This window comes from Protopterus annectens, chromosome 10.part0 (assembly GCF_019279795.1).
Source record: "Protopterus annectens isolate FY-2018-M chromosome 10.part0, PAN1.0, whole genome shotgun sequence".
Taxonomy (NCBI): domain Eukaryota; kingdom Metazoa; phylum Chordata; order Ceratodontiformes; family Protopteridae; genus Protopterus; species Protopterus annectens.
In genome coordinates this window covers 930,256,281-930,273,339 of record NC_056744.1, presented here as the reverse complement: position 1 = coordinate 930,273,339, position 17,059 = coordinate 930,256,281, and positions in this window count along the sequence as shown.

Here is a 17,059-nt window from a genome sequence, read left to right as displayed (position 1 = left end):
GTATAGATTGGCAAGGGTCCATATTCTATTATTATATTTAACTATTACTAATGCCATAAGGCCTTCTTTATCTTCACTTATAAATGATTTCTGTGTTAATCACATTTGTTTTCCATAAAATTGTTACCCCTTTTGTCTTTGTCTTATAATTGGATTGTGCCAATATCATATATTCCCTAGGATTCCATTTCTAATTGTCATTTGTTTTGAAATGAGTTTATTGAAGGAAGATAATGTGTGCTTTGCTCAGTTTTAAATATTTCAGTAGATTTGATCTCTTGCTAGGATTGTTTAAGCCATTGGTATTTAAAGATAATAAAGTTAAATCCATCTTAGGTTATTTAGACTATGTTTTTTTTGTTTTATTGTGACTATTAAATATTTTCCTCTGATAACTATAAAGTATATGTTTCAGCTTTTAAAGGAAATTATCAGTTTTATACTTTGAGTATTTACCAATAAAATAATGTTTTGGTCAGGCATACTAAAAATGTTTTTGTGAAATAACTAATTTAAATTAATAAATGTTAACAAAACTAAGATCTGCACTAGCCATGGAATGAAAATCATTCTTAATCTGATGGATAAACTTAAGTCCATCAGATTATTGCTCATACCTTGACAATCCAGAACATCTGAGCTCCATAAATTGAGTTATCATATGGAGAATATTTGTAATAGGAATAAGCAATATTGATATTATTTTGAACAGATATAGTACTATTGTAGATTAGACAGAATTCTAATACAATATAAATGTCTAATTATTGTATAAGCAATTAATATTTACATGAAAGATAAATGACAAGCAATTCAATCATAGTAAAGTAGGATATGTCATATATAAAACCTCAGTAAAAGATGATAGCACACAGTTATTTAACATATTCTCCCTTATTGATGAAGTCTTTCAAAACTTATTACTTGATATAAATTAATGGTAATAATATGTATACCTAATGTTTATAATACAATGTAGTTTACTGGATATATCAGAAGTTATATTTCATTGCTTGCCAGCATTTAAGTAATCACTCTGTTTGTTGCTAACTTACTTAAAGCATCAAATTTGTTTTATGTAAACATTGATGAAAGTTAGTGCATTTTAATTATCAGTGCATCCCACTTCCCCCATTTCCTACACATATGGATTTTCATATCTGTCATTTCTTATTATAAAATGAGTGAAATTATAGGTTAAAAACAAGACATTCACTTATTGTGATTAATGATTACAAATTCCCTTTCCATGTTCATAAATTGCCATTTTATGGCATATACTAAAAGTTTTTAGATTTAAATGGCAACATTATATTTTGTATAATCAGCTAAAGTTAAACTGAGTGATTATTGTCAATTTAATACTATTTGTTCAGAATGTGATTGCTACATTTTGTGACATTCCTAGTTCAGGCTTCTATTGTTTCCCTTGAACAACTTTGTTAGTTTGATGTCATGTATAAAACATTAGTTACCTTGGTAATGGTTTAAGTATTATGTATGATCAAGATAGGTTACAAAACCACAATTCAAGTTAAAGCAATTATATGACTTGCTATGCACATTTACTTATATGAGAAAATCATCATGCTTCCCCTTGATGTTCAATGTAGTGTATGTCATTTATGACAAGTTGAAACAGTAGTGTTATTATAGACAAGCCCATGTTACTAAACTGAATGTCTATTGTCAATGTAATGCTATTTGTTCAGAATATGATTGTTACATTCTGTGACATTTCAAGTTCAGGCTTCTATTGTTTCTCTTGACCAACTTTGTCAGTTTGATGTCATGTATAAAACATTAGTTACCTAGTTAACCACTTAAGGATTATATATGGTCAAGATGGGATACAGAAACTAAATTCAAGTTAAAGCAATTACATGACTTGTTATACATATTTACTTATATAAGAAAATCATCATGCTTCCCCTTGATGTTCAATGTAGTGTATGTCATTTATGACTAGTTAAGACAGCAGTGTTATTATACACAAGCCCATGTTATTGAATCTTGTCTTTAATATTTAAATTCAGCAGACTGCTTCATCTTATATAATGATTATATTTGTTATGTCTAGAGTTACTAAAATCATACATTACATAACTATTGTGTGTTTTTTTGGCTGTTGCTTAGTTATTTGAGTGACCACAAGCTGTAATGTTTATTCTTATTATTATCTCCTTCCAAGCATGTTTATACAGTCCATAAACTTTTAATTATGAGACCCTTCTAGTTTCTTATTTGTTATAAGTATATTTCCATCCTTACATACACTCATATCAGTACCTGATGCATGGGCTACAATGCCCATCCAGTTTTGCCATTCACTAGTTCATGTGGTGTGTTTCCAGGCTGTTCTTAAAATATCCAAACCAATATTTTTTCTGTTACATTTTACCAGCCTGTTCCATGCAGTGGCCACTCTGCTCATGAACCACTCAACACACCTTCCACTCCCACAGATATTTCCACGAAGGAGATCTGATGACTCACTAGCACTTCCTGGCAACCATGTCTGAGCAAGCTCAACGCCCAGACCACTGCAAAGGGTACTGACCAAGTGCTCTTAGTCTTTCACAAGAACTCAGACTTCCACTCTTATGTAGGTCTGTAATGTGTTTGAACCAAAATACATTTTAAATATAAAATTGCGCTTATTATTTATTTATTTATTTTTTATCAAGAATCAACTTAATGAGCTAAACAAAGTGTTGGGAGACTATCAATATGTGTACATGTGGTTTAAAACAGCCCTTTTATATATATATATATTTTTTAAAACCAAAAAGTCATTTCTGAGAATCATCGTGGAGGATCCTCAGATCCGTTAAGCATTATCGTCACTCTGTCTCCGTTACCATAGCAACCTGGGAGTGTCTGTTTCTGTTAATGTGTCTGTGTACTGCATACCAGAGGCTCGTGATGTAACTGAAGCAAAGCTTCACTTCACTGCAACTTTAAGCCTAAATTCCCTCCCTTTCAGCAAAGCAGCAGCCAGGAAAGAACAGAGAGCAAACAGATAAAAAAAAAACTCCCAACAAGCCACCCAACAAGCCAACACAACAAGAGACAACACTCTCCTCCAGCCCTTCCATCTCTCACTCAGCAGATGTACAACCAAACCAGTCTCTGCCAAAATATCCCAAATCACAGTTCTATCCACCCCCTTCCCCTGGATCCAGGCTAAAACACCAAATGTCTCTTCCTAATACACAAGCATCAGTAAACCTTGATCACAAGCCACATCTTACAGCTTCCTGGAGATGAAAATGGCAACATATAACAGCTGCCAGACACAGCTGCATCCATATACACCATGTTAGGCTTAATCAAACAGCACTCAAAGCTATGATACCTGCCATAATTGATATTAATTATGCTTAGACAAAATAATAATGACATTTGTACTAGCTGCCAGACATGGCTGCATCCACACACAACATATCAGGAATGCTCAAACAGCACACGTGGGTCTATATCATGTTATTGAAAAATAAAAATGTTGAATGCCACAACAGTGAAAGTGCCAAAATGTCGAGGGTCCGTTTTTGAGATCGCAGTACAGTGAAGACTGGGATACTTGCCCTTTCCTCACTGTAGTGCAATCTCAGAGATGGAATATATATTTAGCGGGGGGTGTGGGGGGCAGAGCCTCCCACAATACCGAATTTGAGTTTCAGCATTTACGCTTTTGTGAGAGTTCAACATTTTGCGCCTGCGATGTTATGACATGAATGCACACTCATAGCTGTGATACCTGCCATAATTGATATAAACTATATTTAAACAGAATAATAATGACATTTGCTACTATTATTTAACCAAGGTATACATGACATTTCTAAATCATACTTTAACTGAAGAAGGCATTAGACTCCATGACAGCATTTTTTTTTCAAAACACTCTACTGTTACTGCTATTATATATGATGTTAATTTGTTACATTTGAGTCTGAACTCTGATGAATGGTACCTTGCTGAATTAATTAATTAATTAATTAATTAAAGTATTATACGTAAATTCAATGAAAAATGAACAAGATAAGTATTCATTGATTTCAAGCAGGGGAATAGAAGCGTCTATGTTTGTGCTATATGTTGCTTTGTTTGGCTTATATATAATGTAAACAGTAACACATCTTGACCTACCTTTGTTTGTGAATAATTATTAGACTCTTTGAACATTCTGAATAAATCATTACTGTTTCTCAGTTGTTCAAGAATGCCTCCTTTTTTTAAATAAAAACAGATGACAAGTGATGTACCATATCAGTTGATACTTTGAGAGATGTAGTTGTAAGAGTTTTTTTTTTTTGGGACAGCTATCTTGGAATCAGTTTTTTGTTTATTCTTCTTTCTAGCATCAGTCCAAAGATTTGTTGCTTTTATTCTTTTAAGAGTAGGGCCATCAATTCCATTTCTTCTGGGATAGACACTATGTTTTGTTTTTTATGAATATAGTAGCTTCTTTTAAGTCATTAAAGGTTCTCATCTCATTGGCAAAAAGTATTGTTATCTTGGCTGGAAAGGCCAGCTGTGCTTTAATGTTGTTTTGTTTCAACAGTTTTATTATTGGCCAGCCTTTTTTCCATTGTTCTAGCATTCTGGAAGAATAATCATTGTCAAACCTTATCAGGCTTTGATTGTAGTTTAAGTGTGATTTTCTCCAAGCAGATTTTAATATTAGTTCCTTGCCCGGAAATGAAATAAATTTTATAACTATGGATCTAGGTGGAGTATTTGTTGAGTTAGAAGCTGGTTTCTACAGTGCTCTCTTCACCTTTTCAATTTCAAATAAAAAGTCCCTCTTTCAAGTCTAAAACTTCAGGAATCCAGGTTGTTAAGAATGAAATAATGTCTTCTCCTTCAGTGTTTTCAGGCAGACAAAAGATCCTTATGTTGTTTCTCCTTTTCCTGTTTTCTAAGTCATCTATTTTGTTAAGCAGCCATGTATTCTATTTAAGCAGAAATTATTTTTGGAATTCTTCCTCTTTGAGTCTCCCTTCAATGTCATTTAGAGAAGTCTCTCTCTATATTTGTTATTTTTTATGGTGTTGCTATAATAGTTCCTTAAGAGTAGCAGTCTGTTTTTGGGAATTTAATTTGAGATTTTCTAAGTCATTTTAAAACCATCCATCTTCAAAAATAGTTCCTGCAAGGTAGATGTCATCAATTTCAGTTCTTTTTTTCAAAGCAGCATCTGCATGAGAATTCCTTGAGTTGTTCTTATTCAGTGACTCAATATATCTCCAAGTTACTTGACAGGAAAATATTTGTATATCTCCATCAAAATTGACATTTATGTAGTTTAGTAGTTTAGAATTTCTGACATTTTAAACTTGAAAAATAATACAATTTTCCTATATTATTATACTAGTTTATGGAGCTCTCAAAATTCACTGCTCACAGTTGGCCATCTAGGTTCCGCCCCCACATCTTGTGTTTTTGATGAATAATAGAACTTGATTTTTTTTTAATAAGTTGCATACCATGCATATTTGTTGAATAAATATTGGGTATTTCTGTAATTATTCTTATCTTTTCATCGTGATATATTCAAACAAATACATATTAAAAGTAAATGGGAAGAGTGGTGGGGAAGGAGAGACAAATTTTACCAAAAAGATACCCAAGAAAAGACTACTATAGTAAGTCAATAAATTGGAAAGGAGGGAGTACTTCAATTCCTATTCAAGTATTTCCTTTTAAGATAGGAAGATTATTATGTCTGCTGTCATTGGTGAATAACCCTACCATATTTAATTCCATTTTCACATTTCTGACTGACTGGAAAGTTAAAATGAGGGCTTTCCAAATTATTTGTAGTACAGACTGAAAGGAAAAAAAGTGTGCTACTAGATTTCTTAATCACATCTGAAATTGCATGAACTAATTGACATATTTCTTCTGTTTGGGATGTTACATCATTTGTTCATTTGTGAAAATCATTGTCCTTTTTTCTGTATCAATCCTTCGTTATATTGTTGTGTTTTACATAGTCACTTTCCAGCTGATTGCATACAGTGGAGTGCTCTTCTTTGTATTTGAGGGTAACAAACTTGATCTGTAAATATTTGCTGTTTAAGTTAGTGTGACCATGAAGACAGTGTATTTAGAGATGGGTAGGCAGGGTCCCTTTGTCAATTAGGGAAGGGAGCTTGGCTCCCTGTGCAAAAATCATGTTTTGTTAATTTGGTTCCAGTTGCAAGGGCAAGCAATTCTGAATGCTCAGCATTAATGTATTAGATTCCAAGAAAGCAGTATTCAGCCTGCTGAGTTAGACTCTCTTTAAATTTTGAATGGGTACCCATTATTTTTTTTCTGTAGAAGATTTAATTCTATGGTTATTCTGTTATTATTCTGTTCTTATTTTGCAGATTCTTTCCTTGACTGTTGTAACATTGGGGATAAGCATGTACTATCTTTTGTTGTTTGTTCAGTTCTTTTTGTCTGTCATTGATCACTTGTTGATTTGCAATAAGAGAAACCATGCTTTTCTTTCACTTTACGATCAGTGTTCCATAATGGATTGGATCAAAATCTTCACTTAGCGATTTTTGCATTTGGCCACTGTCTTGAACAATCCTTAACATATATATATATATATATATATATATATATATATATATATATATATATATATATATATATATATATATATATACAGCCCTGCTTTTATAGTCTTTGCTGATGATTTTACAGTTTCTATATTTCATGACCTTTATAGATATTCCACTCATAGGTAAGCGCTATGCTAGCTGCTTGGGCGCCATTTTAAGCCTATACAATTTCCTTTTTTGTGATCAAATTAAGATGTCCCATTTGGTTAGAGATTTTCCTTACTCTTCTCATGGTTGATAATTAAACATTACCCCTAATGAGAATAACTGGGATTATACCATAGATAACTTGAGGGGAGCCAAGCATGGGATAAAGTATTTAGGAGCTGCCTCTGTCCATTAGTAGTATAGGGGGCAGTCCTGGAGTAAATTTTCAGTCTCGTATATACTTAGTCTACATAATTTCACTTCTCCATTTAAAACAAAGAAAAAAGAGGAAGGACACCGCATTTATGTCATTTTCTTTACTGAGTAAAACACAAAGCATGTATAGAACTTTTACCAGACAATCCCTCTGTTAATAATGTATCAACAGCATTTAGGAAAAAAAATAATTTTAATGCATTTCCACAGGAAGCAGAAATATCAAAAATTGCTTTACACCTATGGGGTCTTAAAGTATAATATTATTATGCACCACTCAAAGATAATAAAACAGAAAACACTGTATACTAGTAGAGTTTTCCTTTTAATGTAACTCATCTAAAGCTTTGTAAAATTTCAGACATACTAAAGATGGTTTCTGAAGTATAATCAAATGATAAACAACACAAACAGTTATCATGCCTAAGGTAACTGGGACAACAGCCATATAATAGCCTTCAGAAAAACAACTTTAAATTAGTTTGCCCCTTTGTAAGCACTTCTTATAAGCACAGTGCACTTATAGGAATAATCCAATACTTCTTAACATCCTGATTATAATTAAAATAAATACTACTTCCCAGCTCAGACATAATGGAATTAATTCAGTGTCTTACTGAATGTTAATGCGTAAAAAGGATAAACAGTTCCAAAATATTCTAATTTACAGCTGCTTCTAGCTGCCATTAATGTTTCAACACATTGTAGCTATCTATAGATTCTCTGCCTAAAATGTTCTGACCTTCTTTTGTGTTTCCAAGTCTGGATCAAAGACCCTGACTATCATCATCAAATCCCAAAAGTATAATGTTTTCTCTGCATCTTCAAATAGCAATAAAACAAAACAAACAAAAAAAAAAAAGTATTTAACTGCCAACATTTAATTTCTTTTCAAAGATTTTCAAAGATTGCCATGAACTGAAAAGTCAAAAATAAGGTTGTTTCATCTATTATTAAATGTCAAACTTCTGTCAAAAAAGAAAAAAAATATTTAGTTTTATTAATTACTTTCTATCCATGGATTAGGGTGACCACTTTTTCAGATGTACAAAGTTTGACTTTTTTTTTTTTTTTTTACATTTTGCAAGACAAACAATGCCCACAATGAATGTAAAGGTCTGGAATTCACTTTGTTGCCAAAATAAAAGCTCACTCTTGTAGAATGTAAGCTACTTTATTGTTTCATACCATACCAAGGTATTTTAGATACAAAATATTTATTTTATATAACTATTAGAAGAAACTTTGGAAATATTTTCTCTTCAAATGTTGGGATATTTACCGTTTCTCATGTTTCTTTTTTTTCACAGAACACAAGAACCCAAATAGGAACTATCTTGTGTAAAGGTGGACCGGTAGCAACCCAGTTCATGATCATCCCAACGTCTTGCACATAGAACTTTAGAAGATGGTCAGGGTGTAGTTCTGTATCTTTGTATATCTCACACATCTCTCCCATGAGTTCTTTCTAGTTTGCTAGACTACAACCAACCTTCAACAGTTTTGCTTTGTACAAATCCAAAGCTTTAGATGTCTGGATTGCTTGTATTAAAATAATGCAGCTTCTCTGTTCGCTTCTTACAATATATATTATTCTGTTATCAGTGATTCACACTACACCTAATTCATAGTTTAGCTCTATTATTTAGCTCAGTAATATAAGCATATATGGTTTACAATGAAACTTGGTTTCTTGTGAAGAACACAAGAGAAGATTTTATTAGGCTCATAAAAATTACTGAGTTTTTCCTTTATTGCTGTTATGTTGCCACATTTCTCTTTTTGAAAGGCAGAAGTATTAAATGCATTAAAAAAAAATCTTTCCTACAGGCATTCAGAAATGTGGCACATTATGCCTTTTCAGGCTTTTTGTGTATTCTTCTGGAAGTGAGAAATAAATCAAATGTCTGGATGTACTGCTACTATTTTTCTGCTTAAATTATATTCCAGTGAAACAATTCCTAGTGTTTGCAGTTGGTCAATCATTTTCAGAAAAAACTAAAAAAGTAAACCAAGGGCTTTTCATTAGTTATATCATTGAAAGTCTTAATGGTGACCTCACTTTGAAAAAAATGGATTTCAAACTGTAGTTTACATTTCATTAATAAGAATTATAGTTTGAAACAAATGATAATTTTCACTTCTGATCATGTAGCATTTGCAAATGTCTGCCAGGATGGTCAATAAAGAATTACCTTGCTATTCAAAAACATACAGTAGGTCACCAGATGCGTAAATGCATCTGGTGCCCTATGATCAGTATACTTTCAAGGACTACTGCAGTGGGTCCTAATGTGCACCACCCAGCCTTGCTTTTCTGAATGCTGAATTGTGTTTGAGTTGATAGCCATTATTATATAATTGGCAGTGCTACACAGCATACTACTGACAGGCACCTTTGTTATTTACATCTTGTCATCATACCCCTATTTTTGCATGTATAATGAGTCAATATGTCCTCTTATTTGGTAAAGCATACCATACAGAGCAATGCTGAATTACATTAATGCATTGCGCTCATTCATTCTGGCTGCCTATGATTCTTAAAAGATTTATCAGGTGGTGGTTATGACAGAAGACTGGCGTTCTGGAACTTTGCAAGCTTCCATTGGTGGAATCAGGACATCATTTGAGGAGGGAGGGACAGCTTCAACTATTATAGAAGATTTGTCTGCTGCACTGGAGGCTTTGTTGCTGGTCAAGTTATTCCTGTGAAAAAAGGAACAGTTTTCACTTGTTTTAAACTGCTCTACAAAGTTGCTCAGCTATGTCTGCTGAGTATCATAGTAGCAGGGAGGAGGACTGCTGTGCTGCTGGGTGCAGCATCAGTGTTAATACCTAGCTTCTCATGTGTTACCTTACTGGAAACAACTAGTACTTCACTTCTATTACTTTTAGAAATGAGGTGCAATCAGGGAGAAGGGCATGAAGTACAATGCCTGAACAATGAAGTAAGACAGCATACCATGCTTTACCTCATTCTGTACTTTTATGACTCACAAATGGCTTTTTTGTGTCAGTCAATGATATGATAGGTCATCTCCACAGTACACAATCTTCAAGAATACTGGTGTTTGAAAGCTTGGAAGTGCAACCAACCTATACTAAGTCTTTGCTGTAACTGCCTCATAAAAAAGTGGATAATACATGGCATGTATTTCCCTTCTGTAATATCTCTAATATTTAAATATACTATACTGTAATAAAGATATTTTCTGAACAATTGTTTTCAGTTATGAGGTTCTTTCATTTTTACTGTTTTAATTTTTTTTTTAACTTTGGAAAATTTTATAGTCTAGAGTTAGGCAGTCAAAGTATTTTTTTAATCTGTGGTGTGCATGAGGATAAGTTCTGTTAATTGGTTATAGTCTTTTGAATTGTTTATGACATACACAGAGTGCTGGCAAATGCATGATACACATAAGATGGTAATAAATATATCTACAATGTGTGGCTTGTCTAGAGGATTATGATCAGGTCTCCCACAGTAATGTGTATATTATGTCTTTGAGATATGAGTATCAAGAAATTCATCTTGAGAGCAAAGCCTGAGAGGTAAGTTATGGATGCCACGTAGAGACCACATAATAAGTTATGATCAGAGATCCAATTACAATTCTTTGTACTGCATGGAGATTCATGTACTGTATTGTATACTATGATGGCTTTGAAAACCAGTAAAAGCAGTGGGAAATTGGTTTACATCATTACATATTCCCTGTCTAAGGGATGCAGTAGGTTCTGAAATGGTGGTTGTAGTGTAGCAGACAGCAGGCAGACACAGAGTTCAGACAAAGCCATTTCATGTCCTGCTGCTCCTGTTTACTGGGCACCACTGTCAGCTTCTAGTGCTAGACATGATCTTAATAGTGTTTAGCAGGTGCTTAACAATTATTAAGCATCCTTCTAAGAGTTGTTTAGATTGGGTCTCACACTAGAGTAGCACTGAAGCAGGATGCTATTTAACTGTCACTGGAGGGAAATCATGGTGCTACATGTACTACAAACAAATTTTTCACACTGCTTTATCAGTGTTTAATGCTAGGATAAAATAATACTTTTCTATGTATGTGCAAAAATGTGCACGCACGCATGTTTATGTGTGTGTGTCTGTGTTGAGCTTGTGTGTGTGTGTGTGTGTGTGTGTGTGTGTGTGTGTGTGTGTGTGTGTGTGTGTGTGTGTGTGCGTGTGTGTGTGTGTGTGAAGATATGAAGGGTATTATTTTCCCTTTAGGCTTAGTCACCCTTGTGCCTACTGTAAACCAAGATGGATTCCAGCTCCAGTGTAACCCTGATATGGATTACATGGAGAATAAAATTATGAATGCATGGATGAATTACTTCCATCATAGACTTTTCACAGGATATGACGAAAGAGTTATAGTGTAAGGGGACATATATTATCAAGAAAACAAATTAAAAAGGAAATTTCTAAAACTGAGCTATTTTTGTTTAAGAAACTTTGGTTCAGTTTTCTGCGATGCTGAAAAGCAGAAGAAACATTAGGTTCAAAAACGCAATACAGACCTCATATGAAAATGTCAAGGGGTGACAGAAAACATAGCATGCACTGGAATTTTAGATGATGCAGCTAGAATTGATGAACTAAAATCTGGTTAGATGTGTTAGTCTGGAAAATATTTGGGTTATCTGTATTTGTTCTGTTGTTACAAGCATTCTGATTACCTGATTAAAAAAAAATAAAGTTGGCTTTCCTATGCTCATATGCTGTAACTGGCTAGAAGGCCTGCACTTTGTCAAGTTATGTTTCATCAAGCCAGTAATTCAACAAACTTACACCATCAATGAAAAAACTGTCAGTAACACAAAGGCAATTGTAACTTGACTTCCGCTGTGAGATTGATGTTAGTTCTCATACCTTGGCTCCATGATCGGAACATGTAGTTGTGTTTTGGTTGCTCCACCTGCAGAAGCCATGTAACTTCTTAAGTCACTAGTGTTCATGAGGAGAGGGAGGCTATGTTTATGGCATGGATGCAACTTAACGAAAAAGTAATATAGCTCTACAATTGGATATATCAGAATTTAGCTTTTTCTTTTTTGTTTTCATAGGTTGGTACTAGGCTATCAGACCTAGGGCCTATACAAACCTAGCTAAACAATTCCCCGGGTACTTCTTTCCACAATATTTACTTCCCTGGATCCCTGTCTAGCAGGGTGACTGATGTAATCACCGGGGTGAATTTCCTATCTCCCATCCATTCGTCAAGGTTCCATTTAAAGAGGGCAAAGGAGGCGGTCTGCTTGACATGTATGGGCAGTCTATTCCAGAGTATGGGGAGTCTCTGGGTCAGGAACCTATCGCTCTAGCATGTTTTGTTCATTGTGATGGCAAGGTTTAGATAACTCGAGCATGTGGCTCTGAGTGATTAGGATTTCTTTAAGTGGAGCATGTCCAACAGCTCAGGGTTTGACATGGCCTTGTATGTTAAGCAGAAATCGTCTCTGAGTAGAAGATATTCCACAGAGTATAACTGGAGTTTTTTTAGATGGTCAGCATAGGGCATCTGCTTTAGGCTTGTGATTCTTTTAGTGAGGTATTTCTGCGGCCTTTCCAGCTGTTGCAGATGTCTTGTGAGGTACATACCAAACGGGGTGTTGTACTCTATAATGGGTCTAATGAGGGATGAGTACAGTGGGACAATGACCTCCTTTTTTCTGGATGAAAAGCCCTTAGTGATGAGGTGTGCCACATAGAAGGATTTCCCGACTGTTGTGGCAATGTGGTTATTGAAGGTGAGACCACTGCCCACCTGTGTCCCTAATTCTCTCATCACACTTTCGGTGTTTAGTGTACTGCCACCTATGTGGTAATTCATAGGTACGTGGTTTTTCCCAAAGGGGATAACTATACATTTCTTGGCATTAAGCTTGAGCCCATGGCTCTGGCACCAAGCATCTGTTTCTGTAAGGCCCTTTTGTAGAATATCAACATCGTTTGGAGATTCAATAATGACTCCCGGTTTGCAGTCATCTGCAAACTTTGTTAGTCAAAGTCCCTTAGTGTTGGCCTGTACTTCAGAGAAGTAGATGCCAAACAAGAGCAGTCCCAGGACTGAACTCTGAGGTACTCCACTTGTCACTTGTCTGGAGCTGGATTTGGAGTCTGCTACTTTTACAGTATGGGTTCTGTAAGTAAGCCAGCTAGCAACCCATCGATTGACGTAGGGATTTATGCCCAGCTTAGTAAGTTTATCTATGATTCCAGAGTGGGGGATGGTGTCAAAGACCTTAGCAAGTTCAAGATAGGCTGCATGGACCACCTTCGTCCACAGCTCTGGAGACTGATTCAAATAAGTCAATCAGATTCAGGAGACAAGATCATCCTTTTATGACCCCAAACTGGGTGGAGTCCAGCATTTGAAGGTTGCCAATATCTTTGTTTATAAGTTCCATGATAATGCTTTCCATGCCTTGCAGATCAGTCTCGTCAGACTGATGGGATGGTAGTTCCCAGGATCCAAGTTAGATCCCCCCTTGTGGAGTGGGATAACTGTAGCTTTGTGCCACTCAATGGACAGGAAGCCTGAGGTAACGCTATGATTAAACATGACACTTAGGTGAGGTGCCAGTTCATTTTGGAGTTCATATATTACAAAACCCGGGATGTCATCTGGTCCCATGGATGCTGTATTCTTAGCTTTGGAGAGTGCAGTTTCTACCTATGTGGCCGTGATTACTGGAATTTGGCAATCTTTTGGTATTGAGATGGGCCCTTTAGGGGGTGAGAGGGGGTGAAGTTGGCACTAAATTGATCTGCCAGGATATTGGCAGTATCCTTGGGATCAGTATATTTAATGCCATTCTGTTGTAGCTCAGAGCAGATCTGAGCATTGCCATTTAGATTCTTGGCATAACTATAGAATGCCTTGTGGTTGTCTTTGGAATCTTTGGCAATTTTATTTTTGTAACTAGCTTTGGAGAAATTTATGAGGGATCTCAGCTTCTTACTGAGGCTGGTAAGGGAGTTGTTTGCATCTTGGGATTTTCCTCTTTTCTGCAACAGTTTTTTCCTTCTGTTGTATAGTTTGTTTATGGCAGGGGACTACTAGATTGGCTTCCTTTTTTTGGAGGAGAGTATCTTGGTTCTATGTGGGATGGCACAATTCATGCACAAGTGGATGTGCTCATACAGTGCCTTAGTGTAGGATTCAGCAGTCGAATCTTCAGCTCTCATCTACATGGGTGCCATGATGTTTGTCGCTTCTGACTTAAGTAGCATGAAGTTGGCTTTGGAGAAGTTTTTTATGGAGGTTTCCTTACTGGAGGGTGGGGGTGGGATGTGGATGTCAAGAGTGATTTGCTAATGGTCAGACCTGACCAATGAGGGGATGACCACTGGTGTGGAGCATCTATCTCCCATGTTGGTAGTGACCAATTCTAGGAAACTGGAGCCCCTGGTGGGACAATGGATTAGTTGATCTAGGGCATTGGAATTTATGAATTCCAAGAACCATTGGGAAAAGGTGTTGGTACCTGAGTAGTTTTCCCAGGTAATGGCAGGGTAGTTGAAGTCACCCAGTATTAGGGTGTTTGGTTGTATCTTAATATTTTCCAGTATGTTTAGAAAGGTGTAGTGAGAATCTTGGGGCATGGTGGGGGATCTTTAGCAAGCTGCAGTTTGGATTGCAGTCTTACCTAGTGTTAGTTGCACCTGGAGAATTTCAGATGCATTGTGTTGGGCAACTAGCCTGGAGGTGTGAATATGAATATCCTTGGTGAATATGGACACTCCTCCACCTTTAGTGTTTCGGTCTTGTTTTGGTGGCCAAAAAGTGTGGTAAGAGTTGTAGCCTGGTATTGCAGGGGTGTTCTCTGGAGTCTTGAACCAGGTCTCAGTTACTGCACCGATATCAATGTTCTCCATTTTTAGGAGTGCCATGAAAGAGTGCATTTTGAAGTTTAGACGTCTAGCATTGAGTAGCATTACCTTCAGATTTTGCATGCTTGTATCTGTTATGGTGGTGATTTTGTCCTTTGAACCTTGCCTAAAAAAGGCACTATAGGGGTGGCAAGAGCTTTAACCAGTAACCTGAATCCCAGGAGTGACAGGTGCAGACCATCTCTGGCAAAGCATCATGGTTTGTTGAGCATGTCATCCCAGGCAGACAGATACTGGATCCCCTTTAAATGGCACCAGAAGCTTAGCCAAGTGTTGAAGTCAATCATTTTGTCCTTATACTGTGGTATCATTCTGGGTGAAGGCAAGATGCTACTCAGGGCTAGGGTCATACCTGCCTGGGCAAATGATCCAAGACCTCTTCCATGTCTCTTTTCATGTAGTCCAGGGAGGTATGTTTCAAGTCATTCTCTCCAACATGGACAATGACAGAGTTGTATTTGTACTTGTGGATCCTGGCACCCGACAGGCAGCTGACTGTAATTTTCTCCTTGCTCAGCCTGGTGAGTGGGACATCAGTGTGCCTAATTATAGAGTCACCTATGACTAAAGTGTTGGGTACATTGTCTTGCCTTACGGGCTGTTTTTGGGTGGCACACTGGTGTTGTGAGCTATGTGTCACTTTGGTTGCGACTGGTGTTTGTTTGCATTTCAGCTTTGGAGGTCCTTGTTGCTTGGGCAGGTTCATTTTAAGGGCCTCTGCATATGTGGGTTTAGTGTTGCTATGTATGGGTGTTGATGGTGTGGGTTTTGAATGGCTATGTGTTGCTTGAGGTGTAGTGTAGGTGTTAACCTTCTCCTCTTGACTGTCTAACATAATCTTGGCTGGAGAGAGGTTTGCTTCCAGTTTGGCTATGTAAGTGCATCTCTCACAGGTAGTAGTGTTGGCTTGTTGGAGGAGAGGGTTGTCTGTGTACATGAGGCAGTTGCTGCATTGCCCCAGTATGCCCAGATTCACCAGGTGGACAGGAGAAATCACCGGAAGCTGACCCTTGGACATGCCTGTTTAGGTGCTTTTTTTGTAAAGTTCAAGAGCTGTTTTCCCTTACCTTTGCAACGTACTTTGCAATTATAGGCTGTTTAGTGCCTACAATTAATTTCTCCTTATTAACAAGGAAAGTTGAGTGCTTGTATCAGTTTAAGGCTTCCTAGTGCTTTCCAGCAAGTTCTAGAGCAAGTACTAGTCACAGGGGTTCAGATTTTAGTGCTACTACTGAGAAACCAACTAGTTCTAAGGGAAATTTTGAAGAGCGGACTTTCTGGCACCTGAAATAGTTTAACTGTAGCCCAGCGGTGCTGTGCAATGCAAAAAATTCACAAACACACACGTTTGTAAGCCAGAAAGTTGAAAGGGATAGAAATCAGCCCAAATGGCTAATAAAATTACAATGTCAGAGCTGGAAACCACTCCTCTAGTGTTAGGCAGTACAATGCTCACCACTCCCATTGGTAAGCAATAGGACTTCCCTCTACCACAGCAAGGTCTGGATAGCTCTGAACACAGAAAATAAAGTCCTGAAACCAGAAAAGCCTGGGATCTGGACTATACTAGCTAGGAAAGGTGGGAAACGAGCAAACAATGTAGTATTTTTTTTTGTTTCTTTTGGGGGGGGGGTTGGTTAAAACAGGCTAAACAATGCAATAATACAGTAAATAAAGACAGAAAAGGCTAACACACTTGAGTGCGTAGCCCTAAACACTAAATGCAATTAAAACTCTACAAAATTAGCAATTTAAAACTTTTTTGACTGAAGCAAGGCAAGTGCACAACTGAAAAACGATTTAAGAGGCAGCTAGTCTACATATACAGAATAGTCTATATATACAGAAAAGCAGCTAAAACACACTAAAACAATTCAGATGCAGTGCAACATAGAGCACTTGAGTTGTAGCAATATTAAGGCAAATACAATTTTAATAAATGCACTAAAATATACTCTATATTTCCAAAATGTTTGAGAAGCACTTTTTTTTTTTTTTTAAGAAAGGGAGAAAGGAGGAACAGAAGGAAAGAAACTAAGTGGGTTGACCTTCTCAGATGTTCTCTCTGTATTAGGTAGAATGAGCTAATGACACTAGACTGGGAGGAGTGTCCCAGATCAAATTTACAGTAGGGGCGGCCATCTGCAAAGCCAGCAAGTATAACAGCAAC